Genomic DNA, 25,877 nt, shown 5'->3' with positions numbered 1-25,877 from the left:
CTGCTTGTTACTTCCTTATATCAGAGCCTTCTTGGGAAGTACTTCCCTATACTTATATCTTTAAAAATTGCATCTACATGTCTTTTTTTTTTTTGTGTGTATGGAGGGTTATATATGTGTTGGGGGTGGGTGCCACAGTTCACTGTGAGGTCAGAGGATGACTGGTGGTTGTTCTATCCTGCCTTGTTGGTTCAGGTTGGTTGCAGGGATGTTTATACAAGTTGAATTTATTAGGTTTTGTAATTGTGACATTTTTATATTTTGTTTATTTGCTTATGTTTGTGTTGAAATCACATACTATTGGCATTCATATTTGGCTTGAAGTCAAGTAGTCCTTTTGAAATGAAATTGGGTGTGTCTGAATTTGGTGTGTATAGTTTAGAATTATGTCTTCTGCCTTGCTTTTTCTCTTACCAGAATGAAATGTCCTTCTTTATCTCTATTTATTAATTTTGGTTGGAACCTATTTTGTCAGACATTTGGATACTGTCCTCTGCTTGCTTCCTGGTCCCATTTTCTTAGAACTCCTCATCTCTCTCCCACCTCCCTCTGCCACACATACATATCCTTTTACTCTATGGCTGTGTCTATCTTTGAAGGTAAAGTGTATTTCTTGTGGACCATAAAAAAGATCACTCTTGTTTCTCAATCCCTTCAACAAGCTGCGACTTTCGATTGAAGAGTTGAGACTATTGTTATTTCAAGTTGTAGTTGAGAACTGTGTGTTAACTGATTTGCTGTCATTTTGCTGTTTTTATGTACTGTTCCTGTCCTTTGTCTTATTTTGAATTTCAAGTATCCTAGCGCCATTTGTCTCCTTTCTGAAGCTTCTTTTTTAAATTTTGAATTAAAATACAATTACATAATTTCCCTCTTTCTAACCCCCTCCTGTTTCTTTCATCTCTCTCCAATCCCTCCCATGCCACTTCCATCTCAAATTTATGTTCTCTTTTTATCTGATTATTTTTGATTATATGTAATATATAATATAAAATACATGTCTTTCTCTCTCTTTGTGCGTATATGTGTATATAAGTACAATCTACTGAGTCCATCCAGTGTTGTTTGTATGTATATGTTTATGTGTTCAGGGCTGACCACTGGGTATTGGATAACTTATTAGGGTCTCATCCCCAGGGAAGATAATTATCCCTTTCTCAGCATTGCTCAGCTTGCCTAGTTCTTTGTCTAGGGGGAGGGCCCATGTGTGATTCCCCATTCCACATTAGCATGCCTATTGTTGTCATCCTTGCTCCTGTCTTGTTTGGTCAGCCATATTGTTATCATTGGTGAAGCTTCTGGTCCAGGAACTACAATCTCACAGCAGTCCTGGCTGTGCTGTTCCTTTTCTTTGGTCTAAAGTGTTGATTCAAATATTCTTTGTAGAGCTAGTTTGGTAGACATGAAATCTTTTAGTTGCCTACATCAAGAAATGTTTTCCTTCCTCCTTCAACTAAAGGTAATAGTTTAGCTGGGTAAAGTAGTCTGCACTGGCATCTGTGGTCTTCTAAGACTTGGGCTATATTTCTTCAAGCTCTTTTGGTTTTAAAGTTTCTGTTGAGAAATCAGCTGTTATACTGATGATTTTCCTTTATGTATGACTTTCATCTATTTCTCTTGCAATTTTCAATATTCTTTCTTCTCTATGTTTAGCTTCTTAACTATGATATACCAAAATATTTTTTAAAGTATTTTTGACTCTTTGGTGTTCTGTGTGTCTTTTGTATCTAAATGGGTATATCTTCCCTTAGTTGGAAAAGTTTTCTTTTATGATACTGTTGAAGATCTGGTCTATACCACTGACCTAGGATTCTTCTCCTCCTTCTAGTCTGTAATTAATAGATTTTTATTTTTACATGGTGTTCCAAAGTTCTTGCATGCTCCTTTCACATAATTTAAAATTGTTACCATTTTCTTGCTTGCGTGGTCTAATTCTACTTCTTTGTCCTTAAGTCTGATATTTTATCTTCTACTTAATCTGTTCTGCTGCTAAAGCTTTCTGCTGAGTTTCCTAGTTAGGTTATTGAATTTTTCATTTAAACTTATTTCAATTTGAGTTTTCTTTAACATTTTTTATATATTCACATCTTGAGTTCTCATTATTTCATTCAGCTATGTGTATTTTGTTGAAGTTCAGTCAGGAGTTTTAGTCTTGTCCGTGTGTGTCCGTGTGTGTGTGTGTGTGTGTGTGTGTGTGTGTGTGTGTGTGTCTGTCTGTCCATCCGTCCGTCTGTCTGTCTGTCCCTGTTTAGACTGGGTGTGTGTGTGTGTGTGTGTGTGTGTGTGTGTGTGTGTGTGTCTGTCCATCCGTCCGTCTGTCCGTCTGTCTCTGTTTAGACTGGGTTTCTCTGTGTAGCCCTGGCTGTTCTAGAACTCACTCTGTAGACCAAGCTGGCCTTGAACTAAGAGATCTACATTCCTTTGCCTCTCCAGTGCTGAGATTAAAGGTGTGCATCACCACTGCCAGGCTATTTTTGTCCTCTTAAAGATCATTTGGTTGCTTGTGTCTTTAAACTTGCACTCTTTGATCATGTTTATAATCGTTATTTTCAAATCTGTGTAGATCAGGCTGGTCTTAAACTCACAGAGATCTGCCTGCTCTGTCTTCCAAGTGCTGGGATTAAAAGCATGGGCCAGCTTTTTTTGTTGTTATTTTGGTTTTTGAGACAGGGTTTCTTTGTGTAGTCCTAGAACTAATTCTGTAGATCAGGCTGGCCTCTAACCCACAGAGATCTGCCTGCCTTTGCTTTCTGAGTGCTAGGATTAAAGAAAGGAACGCACCACTACTGATGGCTAGTTTATTTTTTTTTTTCTCATAGAATCCAGGATCAACCCAGGGGTGGCTCCACCCACATGGATTTGTCCCTCTCCATCAATTACTAAAAAAGAAAGTGTCTTACAGGCTTGCTTATAGTCTGATCTGATCTCATGGAAGCATTTTTTTTTTTTTTTCACACAGGGTTTCTCTGTGTAACAGCCTTAGCTATCCTGGAACTATCTCTGTAGACCAGGCTGGCCTTGAATTCACAGAGATCTGCCTGCCTCTGCCTCCTGAATGCTGGGATTAAAGGTGTGAACCATCACTAACTAGCAGGAAACATTTTCTTATGTATGTATGTATGTATGTATGTATGTATGTATGTATGTTCGTATGTATATATGTATGCATGTACGTATGTGGTTTTCCTTTCTTTTTTGTTTTTTTCTTTCCGAGACAGGGTTTCTCTGTATTATTTTAAAGCCTGTACTAGACGTAGCTCTTGTAAACCAGGCTGTCCTCAAACTCACAGAGATCCACCTGCCTCTGCCTCCCAAGTGCTGGGATTAAAGACATGCTCTACCAACTGCAGGCTAGGAAACATTTTCTTATTGAGGTTCTCACCACCCTGATGACTTTAGCTTGTGTCAAGTTGACATAAAACTATCTAGCATGGATACTCAGTGTTGATTTTTTTATTTAGGGGCTGGGATGATTCCAATTCTGCTGTGTGTGTGATTGTGTGAGGTCCTGGGACAGGGGTGCTGTGGAACAAAGGATGTACTTGGGTAGGTTCTGGGAAGGGGTGGGGAAGAGAACAGGGCCAATGGAACTTATGCACCATGGTTGTTGTGGCAAGGCTAAGGGAAAAGCAAAGTGGGTCTTAAGGGAAGGTCTTAGGGTCTTCGCTAGAAAGTTCACATGTGCAGCTCCTTGCTGGGCCTTTCTCTCTCTCTCTCTCTCTCTCTCTCTCTCTCTCTCTCTCCCTCTCTCCCTCTCTCCCTCTCTCTCTCTCTCTCTCTCTCTCTCTGTGTGTGTGTGTGTGTGTGTGAGAGAGAGAGAGAGAGGGAGAGGAGAGGAAGGAGAAAGAGGGAGGGAGGGGAAGAGAAAGAGATAGATAGATAGATAAATAGATAGATAGATAGATAGATGAGCATGGCATGGGATAAGAGGCTTTAGGGGGGTTCACGAAGGAAGCTCATGGTGCAAAGCTCTTTCCTAGGCCTGAGTCAGGTGAGGGTACTGTGGGCAGAGAAACTGTGCACCAGGAAAGCTTATGGATATGACTCATGGCTTGCCTGTGTGAGAGTTAGAACAGCGCAAGGGACTGGAGTGCGTGAGCACTTAGATTAAGATCTTTGATCATTTTGGATTGACTTTTGTCTAAGATGCAAGCTGCAAATCTGGGTTTTCTGTAGGCTGATATGCAGCCTTGAACGGCACTATTTGTTGAATAGACTGCCGTTCCCCTCATGAATATTTTGATGAGTTTGTCAAATATATTGAATAAGGTTGCTCTGTGTGGGTTTACGTATGGGTTCTCTGTTCTGTTCTGTTCCACTGGCTACATAGGTTTTTGTGCCAGTACCACGCTGTCTTTGTCATTGTAGCTCCATAGTATAGTTTGCAGCCTGGAGTTTTGAAACCTCCAGCAATGGTCTTTCTGTTAAGGATTATTTGGTACCAGTGGCCCTTTCTGTTCCCATTTGTGTTTTGAGATGGACTTTTATAGTTCTATCAACAATGTCATCGGAACTTTGGTAAAAATTGAGTTGGAGGCAATATTCTGCCAATCCAGGAGCATAGTCATTCCTTTTACCATCTAATATCTCTATGCTCTCTCATATCTGGATCCTAGCTTATAAGTTTGTAAGTGGAAGTGAATGCAGGAACAGACTATGAAGATAGAAAAGAGAACAGGAGAGGGGAAATGGGCACCGAGGAAGCAGGGAGCAAAATAGATCACATGGGACATGGAAGCAGAAAGAAAACTATGGCAAGGTGGAAAGAAAGGTAGAAGGGCATTCAGGGATGAAAGAGGAAGAGGAATCAACAAAATCAGATTTTTCTTGAAAATTCAATAATAAAAACCTATACTAATTAAAACTTTAAAATTCGAGCTGGGTATACTGGGCATATTCCTTTAATTCTAGCATTCAGGGAAATAGAGGAAGGTGGATCTTGAATTTGAGGCCAACCTAGTTTACATAGTGAGTTCCAGAGCAGCCAGGGCTACATAGACAAACCCTATGTTGAAAAAAAAATCAAATTAAAGAATAAATAAAATAAAATGTAAAAACAAATAAAGAAACAAGCAAACAAAAACCCAAATCAAAACAAACAAACAAACAAACAAACAAAAACCCAAACCCTGCATAGATCATTTTGTTCTGAGGGTCACTTAAGATTGTTGTCTACCTCCATGACTATTGCCACTGTGTATCCTACATAGAGTTAAGACATTGCTTGGCCAATGCTATTCAAGATCTCATGGTTGCAACTCAAGTTAGGAAATACTTTAATAACTGCTCCTTTCATCTGCATTTCTCATCCATAAGAAACTGACACTAGAGTCCTTCATAACTATCCTGCTAAAATTTTCATTGGTGGGAGGACACCTAGTAAGTCCGTTTTACCATTCCTTCATACTCAATCTTGAGGTTCCCTCATCTACATTTTATCAAGTAACATTTGTCACTGGCTTCAGTTCAGTCCAATTAAGAGTGCATTTTGTTAATTAGTTGAACTGTCAGAGCCACTGCTAATGACTCAGACAGCATAGTGCAGAATCTGCTAAGTGCACTCATATAAAAATACCAGCCCATAAATTACTTCTCCCCCAAAGCTGTTTATATCCTTGGACTCCATTTCCACACATAACCCCGAGGATGTATTGTATAAATTTATGCACTCTTGCAATACTCATGGCACATCAACCTTTCCTTCTGGGTTTGGAGCAGACCTGAAATTTGTAGGGATCTTACGTTTGTTACAGGTTTGCAAGCATCAAGGAGATGATGGATAATGAATGAGAACTGACAGCTCTTAAAGTAACCATGCAGGCTTTCCAAGTTCAACAGTTAAAGTCTTCTCAAAGATGGTGACAAAGTTACTCTTGCTAATAAAAGAGGCTCCATGACATTTGAGAGAATTAGTTATTTGATGTTTTCAGAATTCTACATTTACCTATTGTTGTTCATGAGACCTGACTCTTTCCAAACTAGTAACTCTTTCCAAATCTCTCACAAAACTCTTAGGTGAGGTTGCAATTCAACTTCCATTGTATTTTAGAAACCTCTAGGAGTAAACCCTGCTTAAAATAAAAACACCATGGTACTCTCAAAATATGGTTGGCCAAGAATACTTCCCTCCTCTTCTCTTCTATCCCTTTCTTTCTTCCTTCTCCTTTTCCATTTTCCCTCATTCTATTGAGGTATAACTAACAAATAAAATGGTATAAATACACACACGCTGATGTTTTAATTCATGTACATGTAGTTAAATAATTGCTATTGGTAAGATAATTAATATTTTCATTACTTCATAGACAAGCCAGTTTTGTTTTTGTGGTGAAAACATTAAAAGCACATGCATTGTATTTATCAGGGGTCTCTAAACCTTCATAATGCTGTGACTCTTTAATACAGTTCCTCATGTTATGATGGCCCCAACAATAAAATTGTTTTCATTGTTATTTCATAACTGTAATTTTGTAACTGTTATGAATTGTAAATATCTGATATGCAGGGTATCTGATATGTGTGACTCCTGTGAAAGGGTCATTTGACCACCAAAGGGGTAGTGACCCACAGATTGAGAACCATTGCTCTAGAGGAACAGGACACACACACACACACATATAAATAAATAAATACCCATATATGTATAGTCACACATATGTTCAAGGCCAATGTAGTCATTGTAGATTACTTATATATGGGATTTATGAGGTTTATTTACATAATATGCTCTGGGTAGTACAACAGTGGCTGGCTGCTCCACACCCAAACCCCAAGAATCAGTAGTTCCTAGGTAGTTCTAATCTGGCACTGAAGGCTAGAGATCCCTAGAGAGCTGCTGGTTTTCATTCCGTGTTGGGAGTCAGATAAACCTGGTTCCAATATCAGCAAAGGAATGCAATAATAGCAGTAGCGGAGTGGATGGACTTGCCAGCGGAGTGAACGTAAGCAAGCAAAATGCAGTTTCCTTCTTCCATGTCTTTTTTACCACAGTCAGCATGTCTTCCCACGTCAAATAATTGAATCAAAAAGTCACTCATGGGGGAGGGGGTGCCCAGTTGCCTTCATTTTAGTTGATTACAGATCCAGGAAAGTTGCAACCAAGATTATCCATCACACCAACCATGCTGTCAACTAAAATCATGGTGTACATAGTCTCTCTAGAGTTTATTTATTGTGCATTATTGAAACTATATCATTTGACCCTCTTCCTCTACTTTTGAGCCCCTGGAAACTACCATTTCACCTTGAATAACAGGAAAGAGTATATACCCTTGCCTCATTCTTGATTTTAGAGGGAATACTCCCTGCTTCCCCCACTCAATATGTTCCTTGTAGGGTTATCACATAGTTTTTATAATGTTGAAATATGTTTCTTTTTGTTCTTGTTTCTTCAAAGCTTTTTAATCATGAAGGGGTGTTGAATTTTCACAAAACCCTTCTCTGTATCTATCTGTCTGTCTGTCTGTCTATCTATCTATTTATCTATCTATCATCTATCTATCTATATTTGTCCTGAGTCCATTTTGTGCTAATTTACATTTATTTACTTCTATGTTTTAAATAATTCTTGCACCTCTGGAATGGAGTCAAGTTGGTAATGGTGTCTGATTTTGAAGTCTGTTGTTAAATTTACAGGCATTTTATTGGGAATATTTACATCCTAAATTAGTATAAAGCTGTCTTTGTGTGTGTGTGTGTTCTTAAGTTCTAGTTTTAGGCAGTACTGACTTCAGAAAGATGTTCACAGTGTCTTTTTCTTTCTAGTTTGTGGAAGAATTTGGGGAGCATTTGCATTAGTTCTTCTTTAAATGTCTGGTAGAGTTTAGCAGCAAATTCTTTAGGTCTTAAGACTTTTGTCACTGGGAGATTTTTTTGTTACTGCTTCAAGTTACTTGACAAGATTGTTTAGACCCTCTTGTATTAATTTTCATAGGTCATCTGTATCTAGAAGTTTATTCATTTATTCTAGATTGTTCAATTTAGAAGCATGGGTTTTCAAAGCATTCTGTAATGATACTTCATAAATTTCATTGGTTGCATATTCCCATTTTATCTTTAATTTTAGCCATTTGGCTCTTCTTTTTTTTATTTTGGTTAGTTTGTCCAAGGACTTGTGTACATTTCTATACTTATGTGTTAATGTTTATATTTATCACATATATTTTATATTTGTTCCATTCATTATATTGTTCTTTTAAATTCTATTTCATGAACTTCTGCTCTGATCTTTGTTATTTATTTCCATCTACTAATTTTAGGTTTGGCTTGTTCATGTGTTTCTAAGACCTTGAAGTACTTCATCATTTATCTGAGAACTTGTTGACATTTTTCTTTTATGCAAACACTCATAGCTGCAAATTTCCTTTTAGAATGACCTTAGCTATAAGGTCAATCTGATAAGTTGTGTTTTCATTTTAATTTGACTGTATATATTTTAATTTCCTCTCTGATTCCTCTCCTCTAACCTACTGAACATTCAAAATTATATTGTTCAAAGTGTTTGTTTACTTTCAGTGATTTCTATTGCTAGGAATTTCTCTTTTATTTCATTTTGACATGGTAAGATATATTAAATTATTTTAACTCATTTGTACTTTATAAGACTTGACTTTGTGATTCATTTGGAGAACGTTCTCTAGGCTGCTTAGTAGACTGGACATCTTGCAGCTTTTGAGTGGATGTAGATGTCGGTCAAATCCATTTGTTCTAAAATAGAGTATAAACCAGCAGTATGTCTTCCAATAAAGCTTTACTTATAACATGCAGACCATCCCCAGAACAGAGAATAGAGGAGAATAGTTTGGACCTCTTATAGATGTCATCAGTTCTTGCCAATTATTTAGCTGTTGCTAAACTCAGCAGTCCCACTGAGACCTCAATTACTATTCTTCTATCATTTTGTGGGTTGAGTCCAGACTGCATCCTCCTGAAAAGTGAGGTCTACAGCCTTATATCACTACCTTGAGGGGAGCATTTTACAGGGTTGGAAACACAGCACATGCCTGCCTTAAAATGTCTTCCCAGAGGTCCTCATCATTAGCATAAAATATGCTCTTTCCCATTTTCTCATGACATTAACAGAGAGGCTAGGCTAGGTTGGACTTGGGACACAGACTGTCCCAAATGTACTCAGATGTGGCTATACCCTGAATACATGATTATTGTCCTAATGTATGCACTATGGTATGGCTAAACATTGAGTAGAGGTATGTGCATGTATGTGTGTGTGTGTGTGTGTGTGTGTGTGTGTGTGTGTGTACACACATGTAAGCAAGCTTAAAACAAAATCTATGGCCTTAAAATATAACCATTCCTAACTAATGGCGTTTCTACCTAAACATACCAGGCTCACAACAGGGGCAGATAGGTGGTTTCTTCCTATAATAAGACAAACTTCAGGCTTCACATTCCTAGGTTTTTAGTTCCCTGCATGGCATTGGCACATATCACTACACTAAAACAGCTACAAGGCACTAGGTTAAGTACCAGAATATTTTCTCTGGACTAAAGTCCAGCTTGAGAGAGTTGGTTTTGAGATTTTAGGAAAAGGAAAAGATGTAAATATTGTAAGAGCCAGAGGCAGATGAGCATATACAAAGTGTTTTTCAAACACAATAGGGCAGCCAAACATACAGTACCAGAAGTATAATGTATCTGTATATATTTTTGTATCACCACCCAGCTTCTAAATCATGGTACAGAGACTCATAGTTATGATGCTTGGCCCAGCATCATACAATGTAAATTAACATGTTTCTCTTTATCTGCCTTTTCTCAGGGCTTTTTACCTTTTCTTTCTGTATGTTCTACTTTTCTTGCTTCTGTCTGTTTGCCAGCTGCCTGACTTCTGGCCCTGAGCATTTCTCTCTTTCTCCCCTCATTCTCTCTTCCTCCTTCTTCCTCTCTTCTTGAGCCTAGATTTCTCTTGCTACTTATTCTCTCTGCCTACTAGGCAAACCTATCCTTTCTCTGCCTAGCTGTTGGCCATCCATCTCCTTATTAGCCCAATCAGGAACTGTAGGCAGGCAAGGTGAAACACCAACACATTTTTTTTCATAAGTAAACAAACACAGCATAAACAAATGTAACACATCCTTACATCATTAAACAAATGCAGCAGAAATAAAAGTAACACATCTTTATACTGTTAAAGTAATATTCCACAGCATAAATAAATGTAATGGATCTTTACATAGCTAAATATTCCATAACATATTTTTGGAAGCTTCTACAGTAGTAGGTTTCCATTAAGACCCTTTCAAAAGTTTCCAGTGTTAATTATGCCTCCCCAATCTTTCTCTTCCAGCCCTTCCAACCCACAGCACTAAATACTTCTTGGTTCATTGTTCCCCATCTCACCTTTAAACCTTTACCTTTGTTTTATCCTACTTTAAATCATCCCCTACCATGATCTCTTACTAGTTTCTTAACCTTAATGGATATTCTAATTTAAACACATATGTCTAAAAACACAAAGCTTACACCCACATTTAAGAGAGACTGGATAATGTTTTTCTTTTCTTGGCTTGGGTCACATTCAGCTATGCAGTTTGACTGGCATCTGTTTGTTGAATATGCCACTGTCTTTTCTCCATGTGCATTTTTGCCTCTTTTTCAAAAAATCGACTGGCTATAGGAGTGTGGGTTTGCATGTGGTTCCTCAATCCTATTCGGCTCATTGATCTGTGAGTCCATTTTTATGGCTGTACCATGCTTTTGTTGTTGCTATGTTGTTAGTACTAAAGCTCTAGTATAACTTGAAATCTGGAATAGTGATACCTCCAGCAGGTTTTTTTTTGATTTTGTTTTATTTTGTTTTCAATTGTTTGGGATTTTTTTTGGCTATCCTGGGTCTTTCGTGTTTCCATATGAAGTTTTTTTTTTTTTTTTTTTTTTTTTTTTTGAGATTACTGTTTCAATTTCTGTGAAGAATTGTGTTATAATTTTGATGAGGATTATGTAGAATCTGTGGATTACTTTTGGTAGAATGGTTATTTTTATACCAAGCAATAAGCATTGGAAGTCTTCTCATCTTCCGGTGACTTCTTTAGTTTTTCTTCAGTGTCTTAAGTTGTCATTACACAAGTCTTTGAGTTCCATGTTAGATTTAGTCCAAGATACTTTATTTCTTTAAGCCTATTGTGAATGGGATCATCCACTTAATGTATTTGTCAGCTATTGGCATTTTCTGGTGGAGTTTTTGGATATATAGATATACATCTATATGAATATATATATTCATATATAGATGATATATTCATCTGCAAACAAGGATACTTTGATTTCTTCTTTCCTATTTGTAACCCCTTGATCTGCTTCACTTTTTTATTGTTCTAGCTAAGACTTCCAGCATTATACTGAACAGGAATGGAGATAGTGGGCATCTTAGTTTTGATTTTAGTGGAAGTGCTTCATAATGTTGCCTGTGGGCTTGTATATTGCTTTTAAAGCTGAGATGTCTCCCGTATTTCTAGGTTCTCTAGGACTTTTATCATGAAGTGAGGTTGGAGTTTGTCATAAGGCCTTTTCTTCAACTAAAAGGTGATCTTGTGGTCTCTGTCCTTGGTTTATGTGGTGAGTTATATCTATTGATTTCATCCCTGCCCCTTTGGGAATGAGCAAACTTGTTCATGGTAGATATACTTTTTAATGTCTTCCTGAGTTTTGTTTACAAGTATTTTATTGAGGATTTTCACATTATTGTTTATCAGAGATATTGGCCTATAATTATTAAATTTTTGGTTGGATCTTTGTCTTTTAAAAATTATTTATATTTTATTTTTTAGGTATGAATGCTTTGTTTGCATGGATGTCTAGAGGCCAGAAGAAGACATAAGATCCCATTATAGGTGGTTGTGAGCTATCATGTGGTTGCTGAGAATTGAACTCAGGTCCTCTGGAAGAGCAGTCTGCTGCTCTTAACCACTGGGCCATCTCTCCAGCCTGTCCTTTTTTTTTTTTTTTTTTTTTTTTTTTTAAATATTGTCTTTGCAAAAAGAATTTGAATGTATTCCTGGGTATCTTCTCTTTTTTCTAAACCCATGATTCATATATCCCTGAGTTCCTGTTCATGTGTTTAATTTAGTGTTTAGATTTAGTACTTTCTGTGACTGAATCATCCAGTTCTTTAACGTGTCTCCATGCCCTCAAGTCCTCTTTTCCACTTGAAGTTTTCCATTAAGCATTTCCTTTAGTTTACAGAAATTTTCATTTTAAGCTTTATTTCAGTTTGGCTTTTCTTCAAAGTGCTATCTCTTTATTAAATTCTATTTTTATATATTAGAAAGGTTTTCTATTTCACTCAACTGTTTGTGTTTCAGTCTTCATTTTGGCTTTTAATTCTTACCCTCTTTGAGTTGCTTGATCTTATATATTTGCTATTTTGAAGTTTTTGTCTAGTGAGTCATCTAAGTTGCTTTTCTCAGGGTACACTGCTATGGGAGTTCTTATTTTTAGAGGAGGCAGATAGTCTTATTCATGTTGCTTGTGTTTTTCCTATGGGACCTAGGTATCCAATGTTAGGCCATTGGAAGTCTTTCTTGGTATAGATATCTGGTCTTGTCTTTATTGTGTGGGTGTTTGAATCTCTGTTTGCTGCTATTTCAACTTGTCACATTACAGACCATTTGAATAGTGTTTGGGGTCTCATCATTCATTATTGATGTGCAAATGGGGTGCCTAAGGTAGTTCTAGTTCAGCTAGGATCAGGTAGAGATTCTGAGCCAAGGATCAAACCTTCCTGTGGAGTTAGATGGTTCTCTTTGCTGAGTCTCAGAAGTCTGTGGAAGACTCAGTGGGTTCCACAGGTAGTTCTTAGGTAGTAGGGGGTAGAGTCTAGCTGGAATGGGTGGTGCTACCTTGCAGAGGTGAACAGGACTTGTGGTCCTCACACAGTAGCAGGGGTATAGAGATAGTGTGGCCAAGGTCAGGACCCCTACTTGAAGCCAGGGTCACAGGACACCATGTAGTCATCTGCTGGGAAGCAGGGTTATGTGGAGTGGCTGCTGGTTTAGTGGGGGTTCCTACTTGGAGGTATGGAATGCAGCACATCAAGAAATCTTGCAGCTAGCAGCAGTGGGATTGTCTTAATATTTATATTATTTTTAGTCTCGATTGATCAGAGTGGAGTATGGAAATCACCCATCATCACTGTATCTGTACTTATCTTTGTGTCCAGTAGTGTTTGTTTTATGAAATTAGGTGTGCCAACATTTGCTACAAATATTTACATTTACAATTGTAACTTCTTGATAGACTGCTCACTCCATTAAGATGTAGTGACTTTGTCTTGACATCTGCTTTGTTAGATATAACAGTGGACACTCTGCCTGTTTCCGGGTCCACTAGTTTGGTATTTCATCCTATGACATTCAGTCTGTGTAAACCTTTTTAAATTATGAAGAAAAAAATTAATGGTTCCTGTAATTTTGTTGATTATTTTTCATGGTTTAAATGTTGTGTTTCCTGTTATTGGTCTTAGGGAGTCTTTAAAAAAATTGATTTGGGCATATTTGACTCATTCTTAGTTTTCATTAGTTACCTATTTCTTTAGTGAGATTTATATTTTGTTTTCTTATGTTATGACTGTCTTTTGCCTTTGTGTGTAGAATTCCTTTATGTATTTTCTGTAATGCAGGCTCAGCAGACATGAATTACTTTCATTTTACTTACCTTGAAGTTCTTTACTTCTCACTTAAACATATCTTTAACTGGTTCTAATGGTCTTAGTTGGCAGTTACATACCCAAAGGCCTTGGAATATATCTCTCTGTATGCTTCTTGTTTAAAGGTTTCAGGTGAAAGGTCCTATGTTATTATGATGAGTTTTCCTATGTATATTGACAGGTTTTCTCTTGTAGGTTTTAATACATTTGTTGTTGTTCTGAAGCTTTAATACTTGAATGATGGTGTATCTTGGAGAGGTTCCTCTCAGTAATGTCTCTTTGGGCTTTTTAAGTGCCTTTTCTAGTTACACATGGCCATTATTTTCTTTAGACTTGGTAAATGTTCTGCTATTATTTTATTCGACAGGTTTTTCTTTTCTTTCTGTGACTTTGGTTTTGATCTCAGCTCCTTCCATCTTGTGCATTCTTAGGTTTTTCTCTTCATCACATCCCAGAGATTTTGGATGTTGTACTTGTGTTTGACATTTTTCTTGTTGTCTGAGGGCTATAGTTCATCAACATTGTCTGCCATGCCTGATGTTTTCTCCTGTGCTTCATCTAGTCTGTCAATAATGTGTAGACTGTATTTTTATTTGAATAATAACTCTGATTTCTATCATTTCTATTTGGCACATTTTTTTGAATCCCACTCTTTATTTTTTTCTATGTTTTTAAATTTCTGATTTGTTTTGCTCACTTTCTCATCCACATTACTGATTTTATTGTTTTGCACTGATTTTATTCATTCATTTACTTGTTTGAGACTTCTATATGGGAATTAAACATTTTTTAGAGTAGGATTTGAATTTTTCAACTATTTCATTATCTTTGGTTTTAGCTATTGAACAGAACTAGCTATCATATTCCATATATGACCAATGTATTTTCCATGTTCATCAAGATAGTTTTTCTTGAGGTGGGGCTTTGGAGAGATAACTAATTAGATTTAGATGAGGTCCTGAGGTGAGTTCCATGAGTGATTAGAAGCCTTGTAAGGACAGGAAAACAGAAAGCTACTACTACTGAAAGCTGGGAGGACAGCTTCCTGAGTCATGGAATCTGATGGCACCCCACCCTGATTTTGAACCCAGCTTTTAGGAACTTTTGTTGCTTAAATAAGGACTTGGTTAATCAATACTACATTTCCATTTTCTAAAAGAGTTCATTTTTGGCAAGAATTTCTGATAGAAATCCCTGTAAGGACCAGAGTTATTAACTGTAGACAAGACAGTTTAAGTTAGGGTGTAAAGAATAAACTGATTAGTTTCAGAGCATTAAAGAGTAGAACATATTTCCGGTAGTCTCAGATAACCAAATTTAAATTTTGGCCAATCAGCAACAACACAGTCTCCAGAGACTCCAACGGGCAGGTCTATAAATAAAAACTGTCTCATTACTGCCATACTCTGTTTGAGAAACTACCTGGTCCAGAAGACCTTTGTGTAAAACTTAGGGCTGTGGTATGATTTTGTGGTTGATTGTATGCTTGACATGCATGAGATCCTGGGTTCAATCTCCAGAGTCATCACATAAGGAAGAGAGAGACATTTGGACTGAAGATGTATTTCACAGGCAGAACACTTATCTGGCATGTATAAGGTCCTGGTCTCAATGCTCAGAACCAAATAATTAAATAATTAGATAAATAATTAAATACTTTAGATAAAAAGCAAGTAAATAATTAAATATCCAAATAATAAAATAATTAATAATTTATTTAATAATAAATAAAACTAAGTAAATAATAAGATAAATAAGTAACTTTTTATCTCCCATGGTCGAGTTATGTACTGTGCACCTCCAAAGTATCCAAAGAAAATCCTAGTTATTAGCTTTTTAGTACAAGGTGACATACCCAAGAGAGTTCATCAGTCTGCAGTGTTTGTCACAACTTCAATGGAGTCTGTGCAGATATCAACAAGAAGATTTCTAGTCTGTTTTCTTTGTCATCTAGCTGGCTTTGGGTATCTATTTATATTCCAACTGATGCTCTATTTTGAGAATGTACTCTGCAGTTACCGAGCCTCCAATGAAAAACCACCCATCAGTCTAGTTCCACTCTGTGAGAAGCATGGGACGAAAGAAGTCTCATCCTACTGTCTTAATGAGCAACACATTAGAACCATGTTATTGGCCCTGCTTGCCTCATTTCCTAAGTATAGCCAGCCTCTCTTTGTAAGGGTACTTTAGGGAAAGCTGTCCATGGAAGAGAAAATCAAGTGGAAAGTCTAGCTCTTCTTTTGCAGTGTTACTCGGGGTTGGAGTCCAATGTGTACATTTCTCAGTTGTCTGAAGAGTTAGGGCTTTGTTGTTGCTTTTGCAGCAAGGAGACTGTATCAGCATAGGTTGGGATGCCTGTCTCCTTTTGAGGACCCCTGGATTTTGCTTTTCCTGTTGTGTGTCAATTATCTTTTTAAAATGTATTTATTTTTCTTACTTTACATATTGATCCCAGTTCTCTTTCCCTCCCTCTTTCCCACCCCTCCCATCCCATCCCATTCTCCCACCCACTCCACATGTAGGGTGATGCCTTCCTGGAGGGGTCATCTAAATCTGTCAAGTCATTTGGAGTAGGGACTAGACCCTCCCTCCTGCCTCTAGGTTAAGGGAGCATCCCTCCGTAGGGAATGTGCTCCCCAAAGTCCTTTCATGCACCAGGGATATATCCTGATTTCACTGTCAGAGGCCCCTTAGACTGCCCAGGCCTTCTAACTGAGACCCATGTTCAGGGGGTCTGAGTCGGTTCATTGCTGGATTCCCAACTATCAGTCTCGGGGCCCGTAGTTCCTCCTTGTTCTGGTCAGCTGTCTCTGTGGGTTTCTGTAGCCTGGTTTTGTCCTCCGTCTCTGCATCTGGATTCTAGTTTGGCTCAGTGTTTAGTTGTGGGTGTCAATTATCTTTAATCTTCCTAACATCACCCTGTACTGTAAGAAACACTGTTTTTCAGAAATCTTTCATCTTCTTTGAAAAAGAACAAATAATAAAGTGCAGAGACATATCCCTTCTATGTGCTATGTGCTCACAGTTTTCTAAGGTATACCTGTTAAAAAATCTGTCATATTTCCAAAAAGTAAGATTCAATAAATTGCTGAAATCTGTACTGTCAGTAGGAGAGATGTAGCCCTTGGCCAAGGAAGATGTTATGCTTGTGTCTGAAAGACCTTTAGGGGGAAAGAAAAAGACATCTTTGAAACTTACTCAGGAGCATTGAAGAGAAAGTGAAGAAAATTCTGTAGATTATTTTTTGAGAAACATTCTACCAAAGAAATATTTGTACAAAAAATTGCTATGGATTTAAGAATGGTCAGGCTTTGTAAAAAGCAGCATGTGATTTTTTTTGAAAGTTAAAGAGTCGTCTTAGAGAAAAGAATGTCAGAACAATGAGTTTTGAAGGGATCAAACTAAGTAGCAAGTTCTTGGTATTTAACTAAATACCTGTGTGAAATGGGACAATTATCTCTTTGAAAACTGGTTTTGTATGCAAGTATAATGAGAATAAATAACAATAATTGCCTACAGAAATATTATAAGAAATAAATGTTGTAATGTATAGAAACATTTCAGTGCCCGAACACAAACAGTAGTTATTATTACAAGCAATGTTATTTATAAAAATCTTCAACAGTGTGTATGGAAAAATTTTAGGATGAAATGTATATACCTCTAATTTCAGGTACATATATGTTACCACTTGTTTATGTTTGCTAATATGTAAAAATGATTCATGTTCATTTAGGCTTAGTATGGCAAGTTCTGCTGCCCATCCACACACCACCATTTTTTCTTTTCTTTCTTTCTTTCTTTCTTTTTTTTTTTTTTTTTTTTTTTGTTACATCTCCAATAGAAACCCGATATGCCTGGGTAATAAAGTCACTTTTTGCACTTAGATGTTTTACCCAATAAATAGAAGCAGAAATCACTCAGTGATGGTTAGCAGTTTCCTCAATGGCAATATGTACCCTTTCTTGTTGCCATGTTCTTTTTCTTTTGAGAGGGAAGTTGAGATAAAGATAGCATGTTCATTTTGAAACCACAGAACAACCATGAGAATGGAAGTCACATAAAAGAGAGTAGATGACACTGTTGAGTGTCTGGTGAACAGATAATACTGTGGAATTACTACCCTGGATCTTAGTAAACTTCCTGCCTCTCTGTGTGGTCCAGGCTTGGCTTGAAACTCACAATCCCACTGCATCAGCCTCTACACATGTTATTTTTAAATAATTAGTAAACAAATTATTTAGAGAAGTTACTGGCACATAGCAGAACTAAGCAGGAAGTTGAAGTTCCACACTCCTCCTGTAAACACACGTATACACATTTTGTTGCCAACATCCTTCTTTAGAGGGTAACATTTGTTAAAATCAAGGCTTCTGTTGGCAGTTCACTGTTCTCCAATGCCATACTTTACACTGGAATTCACTTTTCATATTGCATTTTCTATGGGTTTTGATAAAGATCCATCATTGCAATATATAGTCTGGGTTCATTTCCTTGACAGTTCTCCTTGCTGTACCTATTATCTCTCCATCTTTCATTAGCCCATTGACTTTTTTGACTTTTTTACACCCTCTGTATTTGTTTTCCCTTTTTTTTTTCCTGGGTGTCATACAGTTTTGTATACTATATTGCCCCTTTTGTTGGTTTCTTTCCCTTTACAGTATACTTTTTACTTTCTTCTATACCTCTTCTTTATCTTAACAGCTTAATTTTAGGATTTGATAATATTTTATTGTCTGGATATGTAATAATTTATTTCTCCATTCAGCTACAGAAAGATATGGTTGCATCCAAATTTTGGCAACTATGAATAAAATTGTTGTAAGCATGTGTATGTTGCGAGTAGGTCTGCCTGTCCGGATCCACCATGGTGCCAGCCCCAAATAATACACAGAGAGATGCTGTATTTTATATAATGCTGTTGGCCAGGTACTAGTTTCTTATTGGCTAGCTCTGTCTTAAATATTAACCCATTTCTGTTAATCTAAGTATTTCCACGTGGTCTTATCTTACTGGGAAGTGGGGCTGGCGTCTGGTCTCCCCAGCCTCTCCATGTTGACTCCTCCTTACTACTTACTTTCTCTTCCTTGTCTTCTAGTCCCGCCTACCTTGCTTTCCTATTGGCCAACAGTGCTTTATTCATTAACCAGTATGAGAAACATATTTACAGAATGACATCTCCCACCATGTGTACAGAGGTTTCTGTGGCTATAATTTTCAGTTCATTTGGGTAAGTCCCAAAATGTGTATTTGTTTTATCATATGGTAGATATGTGCTGTGGTTTGTTGAGGAATTGCCAAACTTCTTCCAAAAGTGGCTGTTCCTATCAGTCACAAGTTCACACCTTTAGTGGCTTTGATGTGTTGTCAGTACTTTAGTTTTTAATCATTTTAGTCATTATAGTTGGATAATCTATGGCATTGACCTATGACACTGAACACCATTTTACATGGTTGCTTGCTACCTGTATATGTTTTCCTGGAGATGTATGTATTTAAGTCTTTTCCTCCTTTGCTTTCTGTGTTAGGACTTGGATCACTGGGTTAGCTCATTGTGTGGCTTCTTTTTTTTTAAGTCAACATTTTTCTTTCAGTGGAAGTGCTTGCAGTGTTCAAGGGCGACTAAGTTGTAATCACAATAAGATGTCATTTTCCTTGGCTTGTTGGGGGCACCAGGTTCAATCTTTAGTACTCTGCAAGCAGAATACTGTTCCCAAGATCAATCACTATGCTAACTATGAAAAAAGAATCATAGGCTAGCAATGACCATCATAGTAGTCAAATAGAAAATAATCAGCCCTTAAGTGACTATAATTTCAGAAAGTAAGGGGCCATTGACAACACTATGCACACCAAGGTATTGGTTGCTGTGGGTATGAGTGGGATGGGAAAAAGTAGAACAAGACTTGTCATGAGCAGTAGACGATAGAGAAAAGGCAGAAGAGGGAAAAGTAAATAGAGAGAGGGAAGAGTAGTCACAAGGTGGGGTGATGAGGCATTTTTGCAAAAGGATGAAAGAAAAGAGAGATAAAGGAATACAATTAGCTTACTTAAAGCAGTCCAAACATATTAAAAGGTAAATGAATAGGGGAAAGAAAGGAAGAAAAAATAAAGGAGATCAAGATAGAGGTAGATGATAGACAGATGAATAGATAAATAGAATATGAGAAAGAGGAGGTTAGAGCCTCCCTAGTAAATTGACATTGGAAATTAAATCAGAGAGGAATAAAAGTAGAGTGGATGGGAGGATAGTCTAGATGGGAGATGGGAGCACAGAGTTGGAATGCAGCCTTAGCTGTTTGATGCCCAAATATCTTGGTGTTTCTTTATCAGCTCCCAAATGCCTTACATACTTTGGATGCTAGTTTGCAACTTCAGGTCACAGATTATTGCCCTATTAGTGGGTGATCTTCCATCATTCCAATCATAGATGCTGGTGACATCTCTTGGTGATTCTCGATGAGTTGCATTGCAAATTTTGTTTTCATTTCTGGCCACTCCATATAGTGTTGGCTTATTTCGTGGAAGCTGTGTCTATATTCTCCGGAACCTCTGTCTTCTACCAAATGTTTACCTTGTAGAATACTGTGTGTTTCAATTCAAAGTTTTTTTCTAGAGGAATTTTCGTGGTCAGTGTGTAGCCCCACAACACTAGCTCTAAGTTACAGCACACGGAATGTCTGAGGACATAAAGCTTCCAGCCCAGCCCACTACTGTGTGCAGTGCACCTTTTTTTTTTATCTCCTTTTAAAATTTATTTATTTTTCTTATTTTACATATTGATCCCAGTTCCCTCTCCCTTCCTTCCTTCCTCCTTCTCTCACACCCTCCCATGCTCCCCAACCGCCCTCCCATCCCATCCCCCCCCCCACTCCACAGGGAGGGTGATGCATTCCAGAAGGGGTCAACAAATCTGTCGAGTCTGTTGCTGACAGTACAGTGTCAGTTTACTGAGGCTGTCTGTCTTAAGCATGGCTCTGGCCTCTCCCTCTCACAGGGGATGAGAAAACTCCCCAGAGCACGCCATTCCCTTCAGGACGGACTCTTGTCTTTTCCCTGCTATACTATTTACAGTCTCTAATTTTATTTCACTATTAAACGTGAGGCTTTTCAGCTTTTATCTATGTCTTTTGACAGCTGTTACCCAGGTGTCTTCACTCTATTCCCTGGAGATTCTAGTATACCATTCCTGTTACCACCATCTTCTGAACTTCTTCACTCCTGGATTTTTGTTTGTTTTGTATGTGCACATGTGTGCACGTGTTCAAGTGGGCATGCATTTACATGTGGCTGCCCATGAACATACAGGTGAACACATGTGCATGCATGGGGGAGGCAGAGATCAACCGTGGGTGTTTCTCCTCATGTGCTTTCTGCTTCATTTTTTTTTTTTTTTAAATGAGACAGTGTCTCACTTGGAATAGACTAGGCTAGGCTAGCTAGCTGACAAACCCCAGGGATCCATTTGTCTCTGTCTCTTCTGGACTAGATTGTGAGTTTGCTGCTACACCAGGCAATTTTTTTAACTTTTTTAAAATTATTTTATTTTATATAACAAAGTCCAATTAAATGAAAACAAACATTTATACACAATATTTGGGAATTTGGGCGTCGTTCTTTCCAAACTACTTCCTGCTGGTAAGGGGCGCTGTCATGGGGGATTCGAAGAAGATTCAGAAATCCTGGCTGTAGTCTGTAAGGCTGCTTTGTCCAGCTGTTTTGAATGTAGGATCACCTTGTACTCTGTTTCAGGCACTCTGGCATGATCAAACCACATTAGTCTGGAAGGAATCCACATCTTTTCATTTTCTGTGGAAACAAAAATAGAAATCCTTTTCCCCAGTAACTTGTCCTTCAACTTAAATTTTGGAGTCAAAGCATTTTTTTTAATTTAATTTATTATTTTACATGTCTATCCCAGTTCCTTCTCCCTCCCTCTCTCCCTCCTTCCCTCCCTTTTACCCTCTCTGCCCTCTCACATGCACTCTAACCACCCTCCCCTCCCATCCCCCCACCCCAATTCCACATGTAGGGGAATGCCATCCAGTTGGGGTCATGTAGATCTGACAGGTCATGTGAAGTAGGGACTAGGGCTTCTCTCCTGTCTCTAGATTAAGGCAGTTATCCCTCCATGGGGGATATGTTCGCAAAGTCCTTTTGTGCACCAGGGATACATCCTGGCTCCACTGTCTGAGGTCTCTTAGACTGCTCAGTCCTTCTGAATGAGACCCATATTCGGGGGGGGCCTGAGTCAGTCCCATGCTGGCTTTCCAGCTATCAGTCTAGTGGACCTTAGCTCCTCCTTGTTCAGGTAAGCTGTCTGTATGTGTTTCTGCCAGATGGTCTTGTCCTCTCCATCTGCATCTGGGTTCTAGTTCGACTCAGTGTTTATGCATGGGTGTTTGATCCTGTTTTCAACAGGCATTAGTTGAGGGCTCCACGGAGAAGTTAGTTGTTGATCTCACTCTCCAGGAAGGGCATTTATGATAGCCTTTCCACGGAAGCTCAAATTGTTAGTTGGGAGCAGCCTTGTAGTTCTCTAGACCTTTCTTTATGTTCAATTTTATCTTCAAACCAGTATTGGCTCCCTCTTTTATGTTCTCTCTCTCTGTCTCTGTCTCTCTCTCTTTCCTATCTTCTATTCCTAACCAGGCTCAATCTTCCTGGTCGCACATGTTTTCCTTTCCTCCCCCTCATTTTCTCCTACTTCTCTCTCTATTCGCTGCCCTCCCCCCACTTCACCTGAGCTCTGGGGGACTTGTCCCTTCCCAGTTCTGTGAGGGACTTTATATGAATCTCTTAGAATACACCTTGTATCCTAGTTCCTCTAGTGATGTGAATTATAGGCTGTACACCAGGCAATTTTTAATATGGGTTCTGGAATTCAAACTCAGGACAATAGCATTGTTCTGCAAGAACTTTACTGACTGAGCCATCTTCTCAACCCATTTTTTTTTTAAGGTCTGTTGGCCTGGACTTCATGGTATAGGCTAGGCTGTCTCCTCCCTAGTGCTAGGTTTACAGGTTTATGCTGTTGTGCCTGGCTCTTTAAAAATATGGATTCAGTATAGGTCTCATGTTTGTTAGTCAAATACTTCACTGACTATGGTGTTTTGAATGAGAATGTCCTTCATAGACTCATATAGTTGAATACTTGATCCCTACTTAGTGGGACAGTTTGGGAAGGATTAGGAGGTGTGTGGCCTTATTGGAGGAGGTGTGTTGCTGGAGGTGGGCTTTGAAGTTTCAAAAGCCCATGGTATTTGAAGTTAGCTCTCTCCACCTGTGGATATGTGGATCAAGATATAAGCTCTCAGCTTACTGCCCTGGCTCCATGTCTACCTTCTGCCATGTTTCCCAACATGCTGGCCATGGACAAATGCTCTGAAATTGTAGGTCCAAACAAACTTGGTCATGGTGTCTCACCTCTGCAATAGAACAGTAATGAAGACACTGACTAGCTCTTTCTCCAGCTTCTTTTATATTATTAAATTTGTTTAGACTTAGACTTCAAGCCTGAAGTGATGACAGGGATTTACTTTCTGAATCTAATCTTAGCAGGGACACTTTGAGTATCTCATAGCTATGTATGCCACAGCTGTGACTGCTGGACTTGCTGTATGTATGTGACTGCTCTTCTGACAGTTTAAGTCACCATGGGGTGTTTCATTTTGTCAAATGCTCTTCTGAATTTATTAGTACAGTCATATAATTTCTTTTACATAGCATGCTGATGTGCTATAGTAAATCAAATAATTTATGAATGTTGAGCCAGACTTGCATGTGTGAGATGAACTCAGCTTGGTTGTGATGTGGATTTGAACTGTGGATACTGGCTTACTGCACTTTATATAAATTATTTCATCTATCTTGCTTTCTGAAAAGGACCATAGAAAGATGGTCTGCTGTCTTAAATGTAGAGGAGAACCCTACCCCCAGTGTACTCATTCAAAGCCAATGCTTTCTGGTTGGGAAAGTTATTAAGTATGATGATTTGGCATCTTGAATAGACACAAGTTTGTTCAGATTGTCTATTTCCTCCTGTGTAAGATTTGGCAGGTTCGGTGTTTCAATAAATTGGTTCATTCCATTGGGGCCAAGCTGGCTAATAATGTTGTCAAACTTTCCTGCAATCCCACTGCCAATCAAGTTCTTCTTCCATTAGTTACTGAATAAAAGATAGGGGACACACTCCGACTGTGATTGCCACTAGATCCTTCATTATTATTAATTTTTTAAATCAATTTTTGTCATTTTTGAGTAAATGTTAGAAGTCTTTTAGATTGACCTAATAACTTGAAAAATTTCCCATTCTCATCTTAAAAATTATCTTTGAATAATTGGTGTAGCTGTATAAGTTTTCTTGGTTAATATGTGTATGGTATGTCTTTCCCCATGCTTTGCTTTCATTTGCTCTGTTTTACTTTGATATGTAGTGAGAGGTATAGTCCCTTTCCATTTCCTACAATTACTGATGTGTCTTGATTTCATAGTTAGCACACCTGGGGGAAGAGAACCTCAAATGAAGAACTGCTTCCATCAGATCGTCCAGTGGGCAAATTTGTAGGAACATTTCTCAGACGGAAGAGGGCCCAGTTCACTGTGGGCAGTGCCATTCCTAGGTAGGTAGTTTTGAGTTGTTTAAGGAAAACAGCTTAGAAAGCCAGCAAGAAACATCCCTCCCTGGACTCTGATTCAATTCCTGTCTCCAGGCTCATGCCTTGGCTTCCACTGATGATGAATAACTCAAGTCAAACAGACCCCTTCCTTCCTAAGTTGGTTTTGGTTAGTGTTTAATCACAGAAAAAGAAAAAAAGCAAACTAGGACACTTGATTTTAGTTTACAATCTTACTAGATTTTGAAATTGTCCTATCACTGTGTATTTCTTTTCTCAGTTGTTTTACCTTTACTTGGATTGATGATTAATAATTATTTCATTTATGTCTGTATTTCTTAGTAATATATTTCTGAATTCTTTTATTAGTTACTTATACATTACAATATGTCACTATTTGTTAGAGCATAATATAAAGTGTTTTAGTGTATTCAAGAGAGAGTGAGAAATTCTGAAGAGCTATTTCTTCCTCATCCTTGACTATTTTGTTGGGTTGGTTTGTTCCAGCTCCTGAAGACTTGCTGTAAATTTTTAGAAACCTTACAAATGCAGGTATTTTGAAATTGGTCTTGGTGGGCATATTTCTTCTACAGAAAATAATCAAATCAGAGTAATTTAAAGTTTTTGGGGCAAACTCAGTGTTTATTGGTACATTACTGCCGCCATCTCCATTTATGTTCCTGTTTCCACAGGCATTATTAATTTCTTTATTTATCCCTCTGTGGTGTGTACATGTTAGTATGTGATGTGGTATATGTGTGTGTGTGCGCGCGTTTAGGTACATTCCCTCATGCATGTGTGTGCAGAGACCAGAGAAGATGCCTATTGCCCTCTGCCTTATAGCTTTGAGATGGTCTCTGATAGGACTGGAAGCTCTTTCAGGTAGACTGGCTGGCAAATGTGATCTGGGGATCCACTTATCTCTGCTTTTCAATGCTAGGGTATAGGCATGAGCACTCATGCATGGATTTCTTATGGTGATTTGAACTAATGTATTCATGCTTGCACACCAAATGCTTTTGCTCCTAGAAGCATCTTCCCAGGCTTATATTTCCAATATATTTAATATATATAGAAATATTTTTAGTATACATAGAGTTAATATATATATATATATATATTCTTTATACAATTTTTAAAATACTGCTTTGCATAGACAGTATTCACATATAAATGGAATCGTAGATGTCTTACAGAACTTCCTAACTGTATTTTAAAGTATTTAAAAAGATGTTATTTTTAATTAAGTGTGTATGTGTACATTTCTGTGTGGGTATGTGTCTGTGAGTGCATGTACCCACCCAGGCCAGAAGAGGGTGCTGTGGCTCCTGGAACTGGAGTTACAGGTGGTTGTGAGCAGTCTGATATGGGTGCTAGAAACTGAACTTGGGTTCTCTGCTAGAGCAGTAAGTACTCTTAACATCTGAGGCATATCTATAACCCTATAACTATATTTTTATTATCATGCATTGAGGCTAGGAAGATGGTCAGCTTGGAAATTGCCTGTTACAAAAGTAGGAGGATCAGATCCCTAGCACCCATATAAAACGATCTGGGCCTGGCTGCATGCATCTGTAACTCTAGCACTGGCATGGTAG

Source organism: Phodopus roborovskii, unplaced genomic scaffold (assembly GCF_943737965.1).
Source record: "Phodopus roborovskii unplaced genomic scaffold, PHOROB, whole genome shotgun sequence".
In the NCBI taxonomy this organism is placed as follows: Eukaryota; Metazoa; Chordata; class Mammalia; order Rodentia; family Cricetidae; genus Phodopus; species Phodopus roborovskii.
The sequence above is the reverse complement of the archived record's forward strand: the minus strand, read 5'-3'. Positions refer to the sequence as shown.